Source organism: Chelonia mydas, chromosome 2, assembly GCF_015237465.2.
Source record: "Chelonia mydas isolate rCheMyd1 chromosome 2, rCheMyd1.pri.v2, whole genome shotgun sequence".
NCBI lineage: Eukaryota > Metazoa > Chordata > Testudines > Cheloniidae > Chelonia > Chelonia mydas.
The window spans coordinates 202,202,243-202,216,769 of record NC_057850.1 but is presented as its reverse complement, the minus strand read 5'-3'; the positions used below and the strand labels follow the sequence as shown (position 1 = coordinate 202,216,769).

Below are 14,527 nucleotides of genomic sequence, written 5' to 3'. Positions count from 1 at the left end.
TAGCCCAGGGAATTGTCCATGTCATGTTTCTAAAAGGTCAGCCACCATAGCTGAGACTATTAGGGTCCCTGGGCTGGAGCCCGGAGTAGAGGGTGGGCCCAGGCTCGTCCCCCAACCTTTGCCCCCTGATTAATCACTGAGACTGGGAGACAACAGAGACTGTGCAAGGAAGGATAACTTCTCCTCACCTCCCTTGCTGGCTTATGATGAAAATGGCTCAGTAGACTGTGACCCTTGTCTCTAGAGAAAGAAGGGTTACATGGAGGGTCACAGTGAGCCTCTGAGGCTAGCGAAATCTGCCAGGAAATGCGGGACCCACAGAGGCAAGGACAGCTTTGTCACACCGCATAAACTCTTTCGGACTCACGCATTTAACCTTCAACAATGCAACTGCAACACGGATGAAGTTTGGAAAGCCAAATGGAGTTCACAAGAAGTCACAAATAAACACCTCATGAAAAACCCAATGCTGAAAATCCCTGGCTTTGATCTTCCACGAAGCTCATAGGCAACCCTACACCGTATCCACACAAACTATGGCAGATGCGGGTACTTGCTGCACAAATGGAAAATTAAAGACTCTCCAGTGTGCGACTGTGGTCACCCAGAACAGACCATGGAATATATAACAACTCTATGCTTGATTCACAAATATGAAGGAAGCATCACAGCAATACACTCTGCTACTTCAGAAACAATTATCTGGCTTAATCATTTAAATGTAACATTATAGTTGTTGCTCTACATTTACATCAGCCATATGAAGAAGAAAAAGAGAAGATTAAAAGAACTTTAAGATTACAAAGAGAAGCATTCTAAAGTTAGGAAAAAATGCCAGAATTAATGTTGCCTGTGAAACTTCTGTTCAGCCCCCCTTGTGTGGATGTATTATGATACAGTCTTTAATGACATAATCACTTACAATTTTTCCCACAGGAGCCCTGCCTCATTCAGTGCACAGTCTGGGCAGTGCTCTGGGCATGAAGTAGGCCTGGGTAATGTAGGAGGCTGTTGTCTGTGGGATCCCTGCCTCATTTGTTGTGGAAGTTGGAAGATGTGATGTCACGAGGAAAAGAAAGGATGGTTTGTCTCATGGTTAAAGTAGTTGAGTGCCAACCCGGAGACTGCATTCTATTCCGTCCTCCACCACAGAGCGGCGTGTGATGCTGGACAAGTCATGTAAACCAAACTTTTCAGAGGTGGCCAATGTGTGTTCTTCATAGTCTAGGTACCCAACTTGAGACACCTGAGGCTGGATTTGCAGAAAGGCTGAGCAATCACAGTTGCAAGTGAGGTCAATGGGAGCTGTGTTCGCAGCATCTAAAATGCCAAAATGTAGTGCTCAGTGCTTCAAAAACTCAGGCTCTAGACCTTTCAAACCGAGTACCTAAAATGAGTGGACCACTCCAGACAATTTTGGCTTTAATCTCTGTGCTTCAGTTCCTCATCTAGTAAATGGAAATACTACAACCTCACTTCCCAGGGGTGTGGTGAAAATAACTTCTTTAATGTTTGTACATAAAGATACTAGGATGAGAGTGCCATAGAAAAGCCCATGAGAAAATGAATAGTTCTGTATTCAGTGCAAGGTTTAGATGGTGATTGGCAAATAAAGCATGGGCCACTTGTTGAATGGTGAGGATAAACCAAAATATTTAGTAACTGCTCATTGAGCACCATCCATTCTGTGCACTGAATGAGGAAGAGCTCCCAGGGAGAAAATAGTATGTGATCACGTAATTAAGGGGCTGAACTAAGGTTGTGTGGGCAACCTTAATTCTGGCGTTTCCTAATTTTGGGTGCTTGACTTCCAACTTTAAAATCGATGTAGTGTTATTATGGAATGAGAAATAGATCTGTCAGATCATATGACAAATGTCTTAATTAGAGGTTTTAAAGAAAGTTACTCTTATAACAAACCACTGATAGCAAGTGCCATCTAAAAATGTCCTCATGACAAGGGGTTAATCCCTATCCTGTGCTGATGGTATCACCTGATCAAACTGATACAAAACAAATGCACACCATTTTACTTTCTGAGCAGTAAATCACCAGGAATAAGACCTCATGACATAATTATAAGCGTGGGTAACCTTTCCTTCCCTCTTGCTGCGTGGCTATAGAATCTGGCTGCTCCACCTGGATTTGCTCAAATTACCTGATTAGTTTGAGGGTAAAGTTACACAAATTTTTTAAAGTAAATCTCTTCCCTCTGGATTATGGTTCCACTTTGCCTGTGCAAGATTTTACTATGCAACATATCTGCTCCCGGGGTGCAGTTCACCTCTGTGCAAAAGGCCTAGGCTTCACTGGGAGTACAAAAAAAGCCTTCAGACTAGAGCTTGCTTAACCCTGGGGCTGGCCCTCTGCACAGGGTTATTTTCACATATTCCTGTGTCTTCAGAGCCTTCTCCTGACATTAGAGTCTAAGGCCTGGATCCACAAGGGCATATAGGCCCTTAAAGTGGGGAGTTAGGTGCCCAAGTCCAAAATTTAGGCAGCACTGTAATCCTCAAGACCCCTGCTCATCTGCTACCTACCTCTGTGGGTAACTGAAATCCCTTGGTTACTAAATTTTTGCCATAAAAGTCCCCTATATTTCTACCTCTGGGCATCAACACATCTCAGTCTAGGCACCCAGAGCCCAGACACCTGTCTCATGCACAAGGCCCAGCAGGATTGTCAAACTAGATGAAGACTGATGTTCCTCTGATGTCTTCCATGTGGGGCCTGATCTATTAGGTGTGCTCAGAGCAGGCCTACCAGACTGGGGCTCATACAAAATCCCAGGAGACAAGGAGGTGGCAGTGCCTCCCTGATAACTTCTAGCTCTGTGGTTAGACCATTCCCCTGGGATGTGAGAGATGCAGGGTCCAGTCCCCCTGCTCCAGTGACTAATTATTGATCCAAAGTGCACAGTTTCAACAGGAATAATTAAGGGGCCTCGCATCAGAATATCCCATATCTCAATGGTTAGGGCACAACCCTGAGAGGTTGGGGACCCCTGTTCACACCTTTTCAGGGTGAAACATTTAAGGAAAAAAGGTAATAGTGGATGTTTTTATGTATCTTCCTTTCTAAATGTTACATCCTGAAGTAGGCCTTGCAATTTGTGAAATACAAATAAAATAAAAGCTGAGCTCCAGGAAACTGTTCTGGGATGTGTGATAGCAAGGATAAATTACCTAAACTAAATAATAGTGAGATGGTCTTTGCTCCTGAGTGACACCTGCTAAAAGCTCCAAAGACATACAAAAACTGAAGGCCAAGTGGGGCTCATAATCAGTTATGCTAAAATAAACATCCTCAAAATCCAGACATCGAGCTGCAACATCGCATTAGAAGGCAAAAACATCAAGAAAGTAGAACAATCCATCTATCTGGGCAGCAACTGACTAGTCAATGAAGACCTCGAGAAGGAAGTGACATCAAGTACAGGGAAAGGCATCGACAGCATTTGCTAAACTCAACAACATACGGAAATCAAAGATATATAGCACCAGAACACTGAGAATTTTCAACTCAAATGTTATTTCAGTGCTAATGTGGCTGTCAGAGCTGGAGAGCTAACAAAATGTTAGACAGAAAACTAGATGCCTTTGAAAGTAAGTGCCTACAAAAGATCCTGTGCACTGGATGGAAAGACACACAGTGTCCACAGTGCAATGTAAGCCTAGGATTGGTAGAACTCAAGTTAGCAGACCCTGGTTTGTTAAACTATGACTTGAGTGTCTACACTCATTTATAATCTTAGGTTAGAACTTGTTGAACCCTGGATCCAGCATCTACACTGAATTATGTGGGCCTGAGTCTAACTACCCATATCCCAGACTTCCTAGCACCCCCCAAAAATGTGGCTGATCTAGCCTTTTGTTCATTGTGCAGTGTGGGAAAACTTAACTGTCCAAAGGACAAAGAAAGTCTGCTCATGGGACTGTGGGATACTTTTTGTGGATGGCCAAAGCACGAGTCCAGTGGGGCTGCATCTACACTGCCTGCAATGCAATAGGGCTTGAACTCTGGGTCCCAGCTTCACTCAGGCTCACAGAATCTCCACCCCTGTGGGGTTCTAGGATACTGGGCCGAAGCCCTGAGTTAGAGTGATTGATGTGTAGAAGGAAGCAGGGGTTAGGCTTGTGCCTGAGTTTGAATCCTGGATTTACACTGCAGCACAGATGTACCCTAAGTCACCAAGAAGAGATCTGAGAAATCATCAACCAGCCGCTCACCTCCACTAAAATCAGAAAGAAGCACAGGGCATATTTGGGACATGTTCTCTGATGCCAACTCACAGACTGCCATGTGAAGCTGTCACGTGGAAACCAACTGGTGTGAGGAAACAAGGGTGTCCAACAGAAAGCTTGAGAAGAACTGGGAGGGGAAGGTGGAAGCAGCAGCAACTGACAGAGGAATGGAAGAGACAGAGAGGAATGAAAGGCTAGTTTCCACCCCATGACCCAACATTGGTGTGGGAAGGTTGTGACCTAATGTAATCATCTCCCAGGGATTTTAACTTCACACTCCCTGCACACCACAGTCTGTTAAAAATACAGGCAGCAGAATTTAACAGGCAGAATAAAATGTCCAGAGAAAGCGAATCGCTTTGCCAATCTACTCTTTGATCAAATGGACCATGGATATGCGGTTCTGATCCAGGTTCAAGCTCCCAAGATCATAGATTCTCAACTAGTGTTAATCGGCAAAGCTCCACTCACCTCCGTGAAGTTCAGCTGATTTACACCTTTATGCCAGCTGCGGGTCTGGCCCAAGGTGTTTGGATCTGGGGTTTTGGTTTGGGCTCATTCTTCTTGTCAACCAAGATAAAGGTGGAAAGAAGCACAGGGAAGGTGATTCAAACCCATTCTCATGGGGGAAGGTTTAACCTCCTGGGGTTTTATTATAAGAGGAAGAACAAGAAAAAGACTTAAACAGAGAATTAAAATAAGTGAGAAGAAGGAGATTTCTTCCCCCTTCCAAGGCCTGTGAGAACAAAACCTGTTCTCTCCACAACCCTTCTCTTTGTTTTTCCCATCTCCCCTTGATGTCAGCACTTGTCTGAACTTCTTCTAGTAACAAACCCTAGTTCTCCTCCCTCCAGAGTCCCAGTGTTCCTAATAGATGATCAGTAATGTCCATTCAGTTCCCCATAAACCTGTCTCAGATACCAGGGGTAACAGCTCTCCCTTATCATGCATCAGCCCAACCCCATTCTCCGTCCTTCAGCTTTCAATCCCCTCTGATCAGATCACAAGGATGAGGGTTTGATGTCCAGTTCTACAGAGAACTTTTTTTAAGTTTACCATTTAATGCTTGTAAAAACCACAAGAATACCTGGGCAGCCCCAGCACCTTCTGCTCCTCTTTCCCTATGGAGCTCAGCAGGTCTCAGCTGAAGAACTCCCCAGCAGCTTAACTGTGGAATAAAAAAGGGGCTGAGCGATATCTTGGCAATGAGGTAACAATGGGGCAGCCACTCTAGGGGATGAGCTGTAGTGGTCCTGGCGCGACCTACCAACACTTTTGACAGAGTCTCTCCTGAGTCCTGCTGGGTTTCCTGAATCAAAGAGTCGCCCAGAGCTGGAAGTGTGTTTCAAGGATGTCTTAGTGATTTTAACTCAAACCAGACCTGCAACATCCCCTTTTGTTCCAGTTTTGGGTGACCCAATCCCGCAAATCAAACACCTTTCCCTGGGCACCCCCAGTCTTGTCCCCACAAAATCCACTGCTACTCCAAATTCCTAGCCCATTCCCACCACCTTAGCTCTGCCATTATACCTTGGGAGCGTGATCCAGTGATGATGGGAGTCTAAACAGTACTGCAGAAGAGCAAAAAATATAATGAACAGGCTGGTATAAGTGTAATACTGTGCTGTACTGGATGGGATGAAGAACTGCTGTATTTTCTAGGCCCTGTACTGCTGAAAGAATTCTCCTTCAGCTCCAGTGACTGCGACCTGTAGGTCTGGAGTAAGAGGAGCCAACTTCTGTCCCTGCTGTTACTCTGAAGTCCGGAGTGTGCAGTGGACACAGTTTTAAAAATCCAACTTTTAACATGCAGCGTGGGTAATATGTGAAATCCCTTCTGGGAACTCACCCACATCCCCGAATAATCACTGTCTTATTCCCCCTTTATTCTGTAAAATCCCTGCTTCCACCTCCTGCTCCCCAAGAGTCTCAGAATCAAGGGGACCTGGGTTCTCCAAGAGTTCCCTTCTGGTCCTGGATGCTTTTGTCATGCCCGGGGGGGCGGAGGGGGGGAGGGGAATTTCTCACACTGCTCCTAACAGAGTCACCATCCTCATTGGTGGGATGGCAGGAACCTTTTATTGTGAGGGCGTAATCTTATAGTTTGGCTCCTCCTCCTCTCCTCACTTTCTTCTTACCCAGTTCACAAGTGATCTTTTACAGGAGTACAGTCTTATCATTGGAGCACAGAAGACCTATTGCCCCCCTGAAGGGGTTAATGTTGGCCAGAGGGGTCAATTAACCTATTAGGCTGCAAATTGGGATACATTTAGGCTGAGAGGAGACCCTTAATTAAGGGATGCTCACCTGTGGAGGAACAATGGGGGCTGCTATAAAACCAGGGAGCTGGTATCAGGAAGGGGGCTATAGCCATTCTTCCTAGGACAAGGGCAAGAAAGAGATTTGGACCCAAGAGGAAGGGTTTGTCTACCAGATCCAGGAGACAGGGGTTTAGCTAGAAGGGTGGAGAATGCGAGCCTAGGATAAGCAAGGTAGGAAGAAATCCAGGGAAGTGGCAGGAAGGTTTGTGTTTGCCCAGACCTTTGCTGCTGCAAAGAGGGCCCCAGGCCTGGAACCCAGCTTAGGGGGTGGGCCAGGGTTCCCTGGCCAGGGTTCCCTAACCAGTCATGGTGTGAGAAGCTCAGTCTGGGTAGTGAAATAGGACCCAGTCTGGGACTCTTTATTCTTGCCATTGAGGGAGTGGCCCAGATGTGGCAGTAGAATTAAGGACTGCCTAGGATGATGTGGAAGACTGTGACAGTACCCCAGAAAGGAAGGACTCTTGTGGCTAAACCATGAAGATAGGTACAGCAGGTCCCCAAGAGTAAGAGAGTGGCTCCAAACCAAGAGAGTGAGACAACAGGCCAAGGAGAGGGTGTTGGACTGAATGAGCTAATTCCCAGAGTTGCCTATGGTGTGTAGAGATTGCTGGAGGACTGCAAGAAGAGGGAGTTGGACTGAATGAGCTAATTCCCAGAGTCGCCTATGGTGAGTAGAGGTTGCTCTGACTCATTGTTGAAAGTCATTTAACCTTTGCCTCAGTTTCCCCATCTGTAAAATGAGGACAATACCATTACCCTGCCTTGCAGGCTGAATGCTGGCTTTCAGCAGTGACTAAAGCACATAAGTCTACATATGGCTGAAAAGTGAACAAAGCTTCCAGCCTTCTTTATAGCACAAACACTCAAGATTTATAACAGGCCAATGAGGAAAATGGATGTGGGGGCCCTTGTTAAAATACTGGATCTGGCTTTAACTCAGATCACTTAAGAAAACCACCTTTTCCCTTCCTTCCCATCACAGTTGTAATTCAGGGCTGCATTCCTTTGCCAAGTGACTCTAAAGGCTAGTAATTTCCCTGTTCTCTAGGTTTTCTCAATGTAATTAAAGTTAAAATCTCAGTCACCTTGTGTTTTGACTGGAAAAGACATTTGCCCAGAGCTCTCTACTGACCTGACCCAAAGCCCATTGAAGTCAGTGAGACTCTTCACATTGGTTTCAGTCAGCCTTGGGTCCAGCCCAAAGAGGGGAAATCCCCTTTTGCTGCAATACCTTTCTTCTTCAGGAATCCCATTTAAAAAAACAACTTCCCTTCGTGACTTTCTAGCTCAATTCCCTCTCCTAGTTTATAATATTGGAACAAGTGGGAATACCCACTCACAGCAAACTCCATGGCATCTCAGCTAGTGGCAGATGGCAGAGCTCCTAATTAAGGTAAAGTTTCCTGCCTGGCAGTTAAAATGATGGTTGCTGAGAGAGGCAGGCTCTGAGTGTGGCCACGAACCTGATGTCTCATTTTACTGATCAAGAGCTTGGCCTGGTTATACACCCATTGCAGCCTCACAGGGCTCCTGGTCTAGATAACATCCATGAGTTCACCTCTCACTTTGAGTCACTAGCCGAAAGCTGTCTGCTTTGATTTCTGATTTGTCCCCACGATTGCAGCATCCCAAAAGTCTGTCACAGAGCAAAGGTTCCAACTGTTCCCAAGCCCGGGAAACCACTGGCAGACCCAAAGGCCTACTGACTAATGTCTCTGCTGTGTGTTACTGACAAGATGATGGAGAAACTAATCCTGGTGCAAATTAATGAGGTAGTCCAATCTCAGCTGCCTTGTGTTCAGGGTGGATTCAGGAGTGGGTAATGCACCCAAGTCAGGTACTGTGCCTGACTTAAGACACAGAAAACACATTTGAGTCAGGGAAAAAAGTTAGTGCAGTCCTTATTGATCAGATGGCAGCTTACAACACCGTGTGGCACAGCACGCTGACTGCCAAGCTGCTGCACATTATTCCTTGGCGGCTGAGGGTGCAGTTCATCCAAGAAATGATTAGTAACCAAAGGTTCATCCTATAAATTGCAGAGAAAGATCAGTGGCCTTAAATATCTTTGCAGTGGCCTGCCACAAGGGTCAATGTTGGCTCTCCTTTTGTTCAGTGTATGTACACATCTGACCTTTCTGAGATGCAGGCCGAGAAGCATGTGTATGCTGATGAGATCTGTGTTGCGGACACTGGAAACAATTGCCATAAGACTGAAAGGAATCTCAGTCAAGACATGGGCATTTTGACCACTGACTTCCAGCAATGGAGACTATTTCTTAATGAAACCAGGAGAATGGCAACTGCTTTCCATCTAAGCAATCGTCTTGCCAATCAACCCATCTTAATCCACGTACAAGAATGGCTATTGCCATTCCAACCAGTTGTCATATATTTGGGAGTAAAATCAACTGTAGCCTGACATACCGGCCTCACCTGGTCTGCGTCTCCTGTCCGGGAACGTATGAGCCACTGGCACACACTAGTGCGACCAGGGACATCTGCCGGTGAGCCTGGTGTCTGCCCCAGTGGGCAGGGCGGGGGGAGGTACAGCCACTCCAGAGGAGCTGCCCAGGCTGGGCGCTGGCTCCTGTGAGCGGCGTCCCAACATGCTGCTGCTTTCGCCGCTCCGCAGATATCCGCTTTATATCCGTGGATATCTGCGTCTGCGGGTATAAATCTTGTATCTGTGCGGGGCTCTACACTAAAGCTTCTTAAAAAACCAGACAAATAAATGCAACCAGTTCCTTAACAAGGACAAAACAACATAGTTTCTCCTAGCTTTATTCTTAGAAACAGATAAACCATTCTGGCTAAAAAATTCCAACAAAATTCAGCCTGAGGCACACTCCCAGCCTGGGAAATTTAAAGTTTGGCGAAGTTGAAAGCAACTGAAAATCGGGTCTTACAATGAGAACTGTCTGGCTACCTTAACTACAGGTGCCACTACCTGCACCGTCTATTGCCAGTATTTTTACCACCATTTCATTTTTAAAATGCTCTGAGTAGGTTCAGGTGGCACTGTAGTTAAAATGCCAGCAGCTGCCTGGGGCTCTGTTTTCACTAAGTGCTTGCTATATCATCAGCGGAGCTTAACCAATATTAGCAGAAATGGGAAATCTTTCAAGAAAAAAGGCAATTTAGACACAGCAAAAGAGAGAATATTTGTCTTTTTATAATGAATTCAGAGCCCATTTGTTCCTATAATGTTTTATTAAATGTTTAATATATACACACACAAAATAAAACATCATAAACTTCCCATAGTACATAAACTTCTCATAACGTGTTAACCATATGCTACCTAACCGTAACTATATTTGAAAAAGTAGATTATGTATAATATGAATGGTTAAAATATAAATCAGTTTCTTGTATTACTCTGTTTACAAACAAACCAAATTGGTTTATAAAAATCCAATTAGTTTTAAATCTTATTCTGCTCAGAGCCTATTTGTGTTCTTCCAGATTTAACTACACATTTGAGTGAGTAGACACACTCCCAGGAATATCCAGAAGAGTGCAGATGAACCGGAGGGCTTCAAGTCAACCCCATGCATTAGACATTAGAGAAGAATAAAAAGAAAAGGTGAGATTAGTTTTGAGAAGCTTATTTTGTTTGTTTAACTATTTTGTAGATAAAGGTACTTTTTTTGGACTCTAGACTAAATGGCAGCAAGGGAGATTTTTAGGTTAGACATTAAGAAAAACTTCCTAACTGTAACGGTAATTAAGCACTGGAACAACTTCTCTAAGGAGGTTGTGAAATCGGTTACTGGAGGTTTTTAAGAACAGGTTAGACAAACATCTCTTAGGGATGGCTGAGATCAGAGGTCTCCAAACTGTGGGGTGTCTCCCTCCTGGGGGGGTGTGCAGGAATGTTCAGGATGCATGGCAGGGCCTGAGCCAGCCTCCATGGGGGACAGGGCAGGAGTGCCACCCAGCCCTGTTGTGGTCTCAGCCCCGGCTCTGCTCCTGGCCCCAGCCTCAGCCCCAGCCTAGGCCTTTGGCCCCAGTCCCCTCTCCACCCCCTTTCCCACTGGCCGCAGCTCCCTTCCTGGCCCCACACCCTCCCCCAGCTGCAGCCCCAGTCTCACCCCCTTCTCCCCCCCCACCCTTGCCAAGAGCCATGACCCCACTCCTGGCCCTGGCTCATGGGGTGGGGAGGAGGCACAGACAGGGGTAAGGAGGGGCGCAACCATTAAAAGTTTGGGGACCACTGGTCTAGATAATAGTCCTGCCTCAGTGCTGGGGACTGGATTAGATGATCTATCGAGGTCCCTTCCAGTCCTATGTTTCTATGATTTCAGTGCCTTTTATTGTCATGTGACAACACTGGCAGAACTCACCTTTGGACTCTGTTATGGACGTTTTACTTATGCCGCTAATGACAGATTTGTAGCTTACAGTAAAACTGCCTCCAGTTTTACTGCTTTGTTGCCTATATATTTCAGCAGCTACAATACAGTAAACTTTAACAGCCACTACTTGCCATAGTTATCTGATGATAAATGTCAGGTCTCTATTGAGTACCAGCAATGAAGGAGATAGAGCCTCTTTTCCTTGTCATTATCTGACACTATGACTAAACCCTGGCTCAGTCAGACTCAGTATATGCTTTCACAATATGAACACATCACTGAGGAGATCTGCTACTTTGTCTGGGCTGTGACTACAGCTATAGGGGAATTTTTTCCCCCACTTTGCCTTATCCAGGATCACCCACCCCAAGCCTATAAGCCAAGACTGCATATCGAGAGACCTTTTTTGAAAGGAATAAAGTTTGGGTTTTTATTTGGCTTCTGAATGTTAAGCCTTCAGGCCAGTGTAATATTTTCAAGCTTTTCTCTGCCACTATAAAGGCTCATGGTGAAATCCTAGCCCTTGGATGGGGAGAGGAGTTTTGCCACTGATTTCAATGGACCCAAGATTTCACCTTACACCGGGGGTGGAAGTAAGATAAAATACTTACCGGTACGGGGGCCTGGCTCTGGGGCCCCGGAAGGGGCGGGGCCTCCGGCGGAAGAGGTGGGCCTGGGCGTCAGCCTCCCCCAGCCAGCCTTTCCATGCTGCCTGGCTTGTGCCACGTGGGGCTCTGGTGGTGATTTAAAGGGCCCAGGGCTCTGGCTGATGCTGCAGTAGCAGCCGGGAGCCCTGGGCCCTTTTAAATCGCTGGGCCCGGGGCAGCTGCCCCTTCCCCCCCCACACACACGTTGGCGGCCTTGCAGGGGGCAAATGGGGCAGTGACATTAAAGCGCTACCATGGCAGTGCTTTAACATTGGCTGCATACAGGCCGGTACCAGCGGCGACTTCTTATCAGTACGCCGTACCAGCCTGTACTGGCCCACTTTCACCTCTGTCTTACACCTTTTTTTTCCAATGAACACCTTGATTCTCAGGCAATCACCTGACTCCAGGAGCTGGGGCTTTAAGAAAAACACCCAATATCTTGAAACTCACAATAAAATGATAATTGGCAACACTGCAAAACTATCAACATAACAGCTACTGAGACAGTTTGAATTAACTAGCTCTGATGGGCTAAAATCCACTTCATCAGATGCATGGAGTGGAAAATACAGTAGAGAGGTATAAATACACAGCATATGAAAAGATGGGAGTTGCCTTACCAAGTGTGGGGGGGGTCAGTGCTAACAAGCCAATTCAATTAAGGTGGAAGTGGGCTATTCTCAACAGTTGACAAGAAGGGGTGGAAATCACTTTTGTAGTGCTAATGAGGCCAGTGTAATCAAGGTGGCCCATTTCAAACAGTTAACAAGAACACGTAAGTATCAGCAGGGGGAAATTAGTTTTTGTAGTGACCCCATCCACTCTCAGTCTTTATTCAGGCCTAATTTGATGGTGTGCAGTTTGCAAATTAATTCCAGTTCTGCAATTTCTCATTGGAGTCTGTTTTTGAAGTTTTTTGGTTGAAGAATTGCCACTTTTAAGTCTGTGATTGAGTGTCCAGGGAGATTGAAGTGTTTGTTGCAGGGTTTGGTTCCTGGGTTAGTGTGTTTGTTGGGTGGTGTGTAGTTGCTGGTGAGTATTTGCTTCAGGTTGGGGGCTGTCTGTAAGCAAGGATTCCTAATGCTAATGCTGCCAACTCTGTCCGCATATCTAGTCAAGGGACACCATCACAGGACCTAACCACATCAGCCATACCATCAGGGGCTTGTTCACCTGCACATCTACCAATGTGATATGTGCCAGGAATGCCCCTCTGCCATGTACCTTGGCCAAACCGGACAGTCTCTATGCAAAAAAATAAATGGACACAAATCTGACATCAAGAATTATAACATTCAAAAACCAGTAAGAGAACACTTCAATTTCCCTGGACACTCAATAGCAGACTTAAAAGTGGCAATTCTTCAACCAAAAAACTTCAAAAACAGACTCCAATGAGAAATTGCAGAACTGGAATTTGTTAGTCTCTAAGGTGCCATAAGGACTCCTCATTGTTTTTGCTGATACAGGCTAACACGGCTACCACTCTGAAATTTAAGCTCTGATGTTTATCCACTGAGAGTTAACCCAAGATAGTAGCAAACTGAGATAAAATATAATTGATGTTTTTGCAAGGCAGCCGGGATCTTCAGGGTTATTGCTTGTGTAAAGCATTAGATATTATGAAATTTCTCTCTTTCGTAAAGCTGGTACTAATGTGCACAATAATTATTTGCATTATTTAATTTATTTGTATGCTGATCAATCTCTCGCACACACACATTGCAGAATCTTAGCTTCACTCTTGTCATGTTTTTCATAGCATCTTAAAAGAATTGGGCATTTTTCAATATGTTAATTTACTCTATATCCTGATGATTCTATCGTGGAGTGTTAAATCAAGTATTTAAGATATATTTTGCTAAAGCACCCTCTAGTGGGACAATAAAAGAAGAACTGGTTTTTAACGGGCTAGTGATATCTATTCTGTGTGTTATGAAAGAACTGAGTAGAGAAAATGGATACCAGTGAATATAAATAAATGAATCGCTGCTTTATAACAGTTTAATGTTTCTGTAATCTTCTAGCAAGTGAAACTACCTTCCTCAAAACACCTGCAATATTCCTAACATGTAAACACATTGTTGCATTTACAGAGCTGTTCCAGTGCCTTGGCAACAAATATGTCCTGAGCTTGAAAAATCTGAAAGGATGATCAGTCACTTTCTAAAAAGAAACTGTCCATAATGCCCTTCTCAATGAACTGATGTCACTGTGGGTGAGGCATGATGATGTTTGATACAATACTCCTGCTACAATAAGCCAGCAGAAAAGATACAAGGTCCCAACCTTGCAAGCAATTCACACTGCAAACACAACATTAACCTCAGTGGGATTACTCCTGGTGGTAAAGTGAAGCACATGTAATAAAACATTTAAGCATGCACAAATGTTTGTAGGAGCTGGGCCTAATAATCAAAATCACAAAACTTTTAATATAATATGGAGTACCTGGCCCTCGCCAGGGTAACCTACCATTTTCTTACAGGGTATTGGATGTAAGAGTAGCTGCCAAGCAGTGGTACCAACTCTTGTCATGTGTCAGATGAGAGAGAAAAGAATTCTAATTTTAAAAATAATGTTCATGTACACTTTTAGTGGGCATCCAGTTGAACCAGTGTAGCTTTGGAAAGGGGAGGGTTCTTCTGTTTCCAGTACATAGCAAAGGCTTTCTTTTAGTAAGAGAAACATGTATTTTAAAATATATGGGATTGGGGGGGAGGGGTTAAAATTACAGGTTTAAAGAAAGGTTCACAAGCTCAAACTAGCTTTGTGAAGCCAAGAAGGAGGCCAAGAAGTTTTCACAGCCTCCAGAAAGTTTCTGTTCCTGTGGGTTACGTGTTTTACCCTATCTAATTGCAGTGCATTTAAAATAAATGAGGGGAAAGGATAATCTCACCCTAGAAATATTCTAGCAAGCTTGAGTTTAGCAGTTTTTTGCTAGGACTACC

At 44.8% G+C, this 14,527-nt stretch overlaps 1 long non-coding RNA gene across 1 annotated transcript; it reads left to right on the top strand.

Annotated features, from left to right (window-relative positions):
• The first annotated feature begins 6,576 nt into the window (after positions 1-6,576).
• On the top strand, positions 6,577-14,255 carry LOC122464338. The gene is made up of 3 exons (XR_006288281.1): positions 6,577-7,232; positions 10,034-10,154; positions 13,673-14,255. It is a non-coding gene; the product is annotated as an uncharacterized LOC122464338 (long non-coding RNA).
• Positions 14,256-14,527: the final 272 nt, after the last annotated feature.